This window comes from Oncorhynchus masou, unplaced genomic scaffold (genome assembly GCF_036934945.1).
Source record: "Oncorhynchus masou masou isolate Uvic2021 unplaced genomic scaffold, UVic_Omas_1.1 unplaced_scaffold_3222, whole genome shotgun sequence".
In the NCBI taxonomy this organism is placed as follows: Eukaryota; Metazoa; Chordata; class Actinopteri; order Salmoniformes; family Salmonidae; genus Oncorhynchus; species Oncorhynchus masou.
In genome coordinates, this window is record NW_027009637.1 from 28,854 (window position 1) to 35,094 (window position 6,241).

Genomic DNA, 6,241 nt, shown 5'->3' on the forward strand with positions numbered 1-6,241 from the left:
CCCCTCTGTCAAAGACGCTTGGACCTTATTTTTTTAATCGTTTCTGTGGTATTGTTAACAAACACGCCCCCATAAAGAAAATGAGAATTTCAAACAGGTTCAGCCCCTGGTTTGACCGTGATCCACCTCGAATTGCATTTTTCGGAATATCGTCACACGCATACTTAGGCTGACTGGCTCTAGTTCAGGCAAATGAGAATTAAGTGCACTCAGGCTATCCGGCCAAAGTTAGTTACTTTAAGGAGCAGTTCTCTGTATGTGTGTCTAACCCAGGAAGTTTTGGAAAATTGTTAAAGACCTAGAGAAAAAACCTTCCTCCTGCCCATGTCCCTTAATGTTGATGATGTGGTTGTCACTGACAAGAAGCACATGGCTGAGCTATTTCATCACCACTTCATTAAGTCAGGATTCCTGTTGGACTCAGCCATGCGTCCAACATTTCCCACCCCTTCTATTGCAAGTAGCCCTGATGCTCCTCCCTCTTTTTTCCCCTGCCCCGCTACAACGTTTCTTTCTGCAGTGTGAGGTCCTAAAGGAACTTGACCACAGAAAAACATCTGGGTCAGATGGTTTAGACCCTTTCTTCTTTTTAAGTTGCATCCCTTATCATTGCCAAGCCTCTGAACTTTTTAACCTGTCTGTCCTCTCTGGGGAGGTTCCCATTGCTTGGAATGCAGCCACAGTGCGTCCTTTATTTAAAGGGGAGATCAAGCTGATCTTAACTGTTATAGGCCAATTTCTATTTTGCCTTGTTTATCAAGTGTTGAAAAAACTTGTCAATAATCAACTGACTGGCTTTCTTGATGTCTGTAGTATTCTCTCTGGTATGCAATCTGGTTTCCGGTCAGGTTATGGATGTGTCGCTGCAACCTTAAAGGTCCTCAATGATGTCACCATTGCCCTTGAGTCTAAGTAATGTTGTCCTGCTATTTTTATTGACTTGCCAAAGCTTTTTATACGGTAGACCATCCCATTCTTGTGGGCCGACTAGGAGTATTGGTGTCTCTGAGCGGTCTTTGGCCTGGTTTGCTAATTACCTCCCTCAGAGTGCAGTGTAAGTCAGAACAGCTGCTGTCTCAGATGCTGCCTGTCACCAAGGGAGTACCCCAAGGCTCAATCCTAGGCCCCACACCCCATTCAGATGACCATGCTACCCATGCTCGAATATGGAGACGTAATTTACACATGATCAATTACATTTATAGATCTGCAAGTAAGGGTGCTCTCCAGCTGCTAGATGTACTTTAAAATTAATTGTATCTTGTAAATTGTTCACTATAGTTCACCTTTTAACCTTATAGAGAAACTTAGTTTTGCACTAGTCTAATAGAAAAAAATGAAATTGTGTGAAGTAGCAGCTTCTCACAACAATAACATCTCCTATTATTCATAAACCCCAAAGATAAAACAACAACAAGATATCCTGTTATTTTCTTCTCTGTTATTAATGGCTGCAATATGTAACGTTTGGGAGCAATTGACCAAATTTGCATAGAAATGTGAGTTATAGATCTGTCATTCTCATTGAAAGCAATTCTAAGAAGCGGTTGATCTGTTCTGTGTTACTTCTATACTTCCCATTCTTAAGTTAAAACTTGTGTCTTTTACTATCGTTTTTTTTAAACCAACTTCAAACAACTGAAAATACAATATATTTGTTTATTGAAAATATATTTCAGTGTTTTAGATGATACAATGGTTCTCTACACTATACTTGCTTGTTTTGTCACATAAACGGAAATAAGGCAAATTATTTGAATTTTTGCAACCAGGAAATGGCGGAGTGATTTATGCATAGTTCATCTTGAATGATTTATAAACTAGTTATATTCAAGTTGTAGTTGTATTCAAGAAAACAGTCATTCTGTGAGTAGAACAGAAGTTGCAAATTTTGTGGGCGTAAACTTATTATTTTTCATGTTGTTTTCTTGTATTTTATCTATCTATCTATAATATAAATTATTAATTGAATCAAAAAAACTCAACTCTTTATCTTTTGTTTTTTTTCCCCAGATAACTGAGTCAGGCAAGGAGACGCTACCAACATGGCTGCACTGGGACTGGGAGAGCAACGTCCTACAGGGTCTACCACTGGGTGAGGACAAGGGTGTCCACTACATCTCCGTCTCCGCATCCAATGGCAGCCAGGATATCTTCTCCATCGAGGTGCACCCAGAGGAACACGCTGACACTGACCCGATCCAGGTAGCCATCCAGTCAGCGTCCAACAACTCCAACAACGAGGTAGAGCCATTCGTCTGTGGCAACGAGGAGCCGGTGACGGTGCTCACAGTGATTCTGGATGCCGACCTGACCAAGATGAACTCCAGACAGAGGGTGGAGCTGCTGGGCAAGATGAAGAAGTTCTCTGGCGTGGAGCTCCAGCACATGAAGATACTTCCTGTGGTCAACAACAGATTGTTCGATATGTCCGCCTTCATGGCCGGACCGGAAATGCCAAAAGGTGGTGGAGAACGGAGCCCTGTTATCCTGGAAGCTGGGCTGTTCCCTGGACCAGAGTAACGTCCCTAATATTAGTAGTGTCCAGGCGCCGGCTAAAGAGGGCACTATGTCGGCTCAGTTGGGATATCCGGTCGTCGGTTGGCACATCGCCAACAAGAAGCCTCATATCCCAAAAACGGGTGAGGCGCCAGCTCAACAATACCCCTACTCCTGTTCTAGCTCTGCTTCCCCCAACATCTGTCGTCGAGCCCCTGTTCGCATTGTACCCACCCTATCGTCACCTGTCATTGCTGCCCCCACAGACAGCTCTGCCCCACCCATGAGAGGACCTGTGCCCTTGCCCATGAAGCCCACGATCCGTGTCAGAGACTCATATTCCCACACTCCCACTCAGGGTGCACCCCTGCCAACCAGAGTGATGGAGTCCACTAGTACCATCTCCATTGAACCCACCATGACCAGGCATACTGTTGTGGAATCCACGCCGACACTCCCTCCACCCACCACAGTAGCCACCAGAAAGCCAACCAAGAAACCAAAGAGACCGAAGACCACTCCAATGCCAAGGGAGCCCAAGACCACCACAGCCAAACCAGCTAGGCGCACTACACCGTCGTCCATCGTGCCTGACCCGAGAAACGAGAAACCAGATCTCCGCAACCCCATCGATCAGGTCAATGCCTTCGTGGGCACATATTTTGAAGTGAAAATCCCATCCGATACTTTCTTTGACAAGGAGGACGGTACGACAGACAAGTTGAGGTTGACATTGAGGATGAACCACAACGAAGTGGTCGGAGATGATTCCTGGATACAGTTTAATAGCACAAGTCAGCTGCTGTATGGTCTACCTGACTCGAACCACATCGGGAAGCACGAGTACTTCATGCAGGCCACCGATAAGGGCGGTCTGAACGCAATCGATGCCTTTGAGGTCCGTGTGAACCGCTGGGCTCCCAACGATAAGTCCCCGGTCTTGTTCCAGGCTCGCTTCCACGGGGAACCTCACCAGGTGACCAACGACATCCACAAGAAGATTTTGCTCATCAAGAAACTGGCGTACTCATTCGGGGACCGCAACAGCAGCACGGTCACCCTGAGGAACATCACCAAGGGATCCATCATGGTGGAGTGGACCAACAACAGCCTCCAGCAGAACCCCTGTCCCAAGGAGAAGATCCAGACCATGTCCAGGAGGATCTCTAACGCCCAGGGAAGGCCATCCCAGACATTCATCTCCACCATGGAGCCTGAATTCAAACCCATCGACATCAAGGTCAAAGGGACAGCCGCCTGCCGGAACTACATGTTCGTGCCGCCGAGTGAAATCATCATTCCTTTACCCCCGGCCGTCACCCCGGCGCTCGGCGCCGGACGCCAGAGCACGGACGACGTCTATCTTCATACGGTCATCCCTGCGGTAGTGGTGGCGGCCATCTTGCTGATCGCCGGCATCATCGCCATGATCTGCTACCGTAAAAGCGCAAAGGAAAGCTGACCATCGAGGACCAGGCTACTTTCATCAAGAAGGGGTACCCATCATTTTCGCAGACGAGCTTGACGACTCCAAGCCCCTCCGTCCTCCTCCATGCCCCTCATCCTGCAGGAGGAGAAACCCCCACTGCCCCCGCCTGAGTACCCCAACATGACCAGTCCAGAGACCACCCCCTGAACCAGGACCTTCTGTGGGGAGTACACAGCTCTGAGGGATGAGGATCCCAATGCCCCTCCCTACCAGCCTCCACCCCCTTTCACTGTCCCCATGGAAGGTAAAGGCTCTCGTCCAAAGAACATGACCCCCTACAGATCCCCACCACCTTACGTGCCACCCTAAGGTTAGCTGGCTCCTCCAGAGGAGGAGAGGGGAAGCAGGGGGGACTTGTAACCGTCTCACACCAGTGTTGTCTGTTTGGAAATAAGGGGTGGGAGGAGGAGGGTAGAGGCTCTGCAAAGTGGCAATGAACTTCGGACATTTTGGGTTGGGAGGGTTTTGGGCTGATCTGATCAAGGCTGAGTTAAAGTTGAACGATGGGAGGGAGGGAGAACTAGGTGGTAGCCTCGGCAACAATAGCCACAACAATGACACTATTCAGTCTCTCGTCATCTCATTGGTTACAGCTGAACAGCTAGATTGAGAAGACACGCCCCTCCTGTCCCAGCAGCTTTTTTCTCCATTTGAAACTAAATGGCCTTTTGTTTTATTTTGTGTCTTTTGGTTCTGGTTTTCTTCTGTTTTTGACTTGACTTTAAGATCAAACTACTTGCCTTTTTTTAATCTTCCTTTATCTTGAATAATACAAGAGGACAATAAACAAACACACTGCAGGCAAAAAGGTTTTTAATGATGAGATAGAGAGTTCTATGAATGAAAACAAACACAACATAATCATGTTGATCTGCGACAGCCAACCCTGCAGACAGCTAAACACAGTGGTTGATTGATGTGGCGGTGGCTGTTTGGATTCAATAAGGTTTGCCTTTTAACACTAATTGTATGTTTTTACCCTTCTTCACACAAAGTCTAGTCAAGATGAGCATAACAAGGGTAGCCTAAAAGAAGAATTAGAAATTAGTATTAAAAAAAAGTTTTTTTTTTAAACTTTATATCTTTAAGGTTAGATTAGATTAGATATGATTGTTTTGGTGGTGGAGCAGATCGCCTGACTGAAATAGCCTGCAGGATCTCTTTTTCCCTCAATCAGAAAGGAACGGTACACCTAGTAGGTAGTCAGGGTTAGTGAACGTTAACATGGAAGGCAATGACAACCAGATGGGTACCCTGGCCTGGTCAGGGTTAGTGAACGTTAACATGGAAGGCAATGACAACCAGATGGTTACCCTGGCCTGGTTATTACCAGATGGTTACCCTGGCCTGGTTATGACCAGACGGTTACCCTGGCCTGGTTATTACCAGATGGTTACCCTGGCCTGGTTATGACCAGATGGGTACCCTGGCCTGGTTATGACCAGATGGTTACCCTGGCCTGGTTATGACCAGATGGTTACCCTGGCCTGGTTATTACCAGATGGTTACCCTGGCCTGGTTATTACCAGATGGTTACCCTGGCCTGGTTATGACCAGATGGGTACCCTGGCCTGGTTATGACCAGATGGGTACCCTGGCCTGGTTATTACCAGATGGTTACCCTGGCCTGGTTATTTACCAGATGGGTACCCTGGCCTGGTTATGACCAGATGGGTACCCTGGCCTGGTTATGACCAGATGGGTACCCTGGCCTGGTTATGACCAGATGGGTACCCTGGCCTGGTTATGACCAGATGGTTACCCTGGCCTGGTTATGACCAGATGGTTACCCTGGCCTGGTTATGACCAGATGGGTACCCTGGCCTGGTTATGACCAGATGGTTACCCTGGCCTGGTTATGGCCTGGTTATGACCAGATTTCTTGTTTTTACTTTGCCTGAGTTTCCCAAAGCCACCCAAAATCATTCAAGAGAGAAATATAACACAATACAATGCCCCTTTTTACTATTCTTGTTTAAAATGGGTTAAAATGAGTATCATGATCCGAATATGATCATAACATTGACCATTTGAATGCCATTTTGCCTTTATGGTGATGCGACAAGTGTCTCCTGTAAATAAAGCTGGATCGGTGTATTTTTAGTCCCAAAAAAAAACAACGTTTTGTGTAAATCAGATGTGGAAAAAGCCTCCTGCAGTTTATTTTAGACAAGGGGTAATTTATTTTTTTATGTAGTGATGATGCTCTTTGTTTTCACAGTTTATGCGGTAAAACAGTTTAGGGCCATTGAG

General features: G+C 46.6%; 1 pseudogene; it reads left to right on the top strand.

Moving 5' to 3' along the window:
• Positions 1–1,147: 1,147 nt before the first annotated feature.
• On the top strand, positions 1,148–5,242 carry LOC135534262 (dystroglycan 1-like; annotated as a pseudogene).
• Positions 5,243–6,241: the final 999 nt, after the last annotated feature.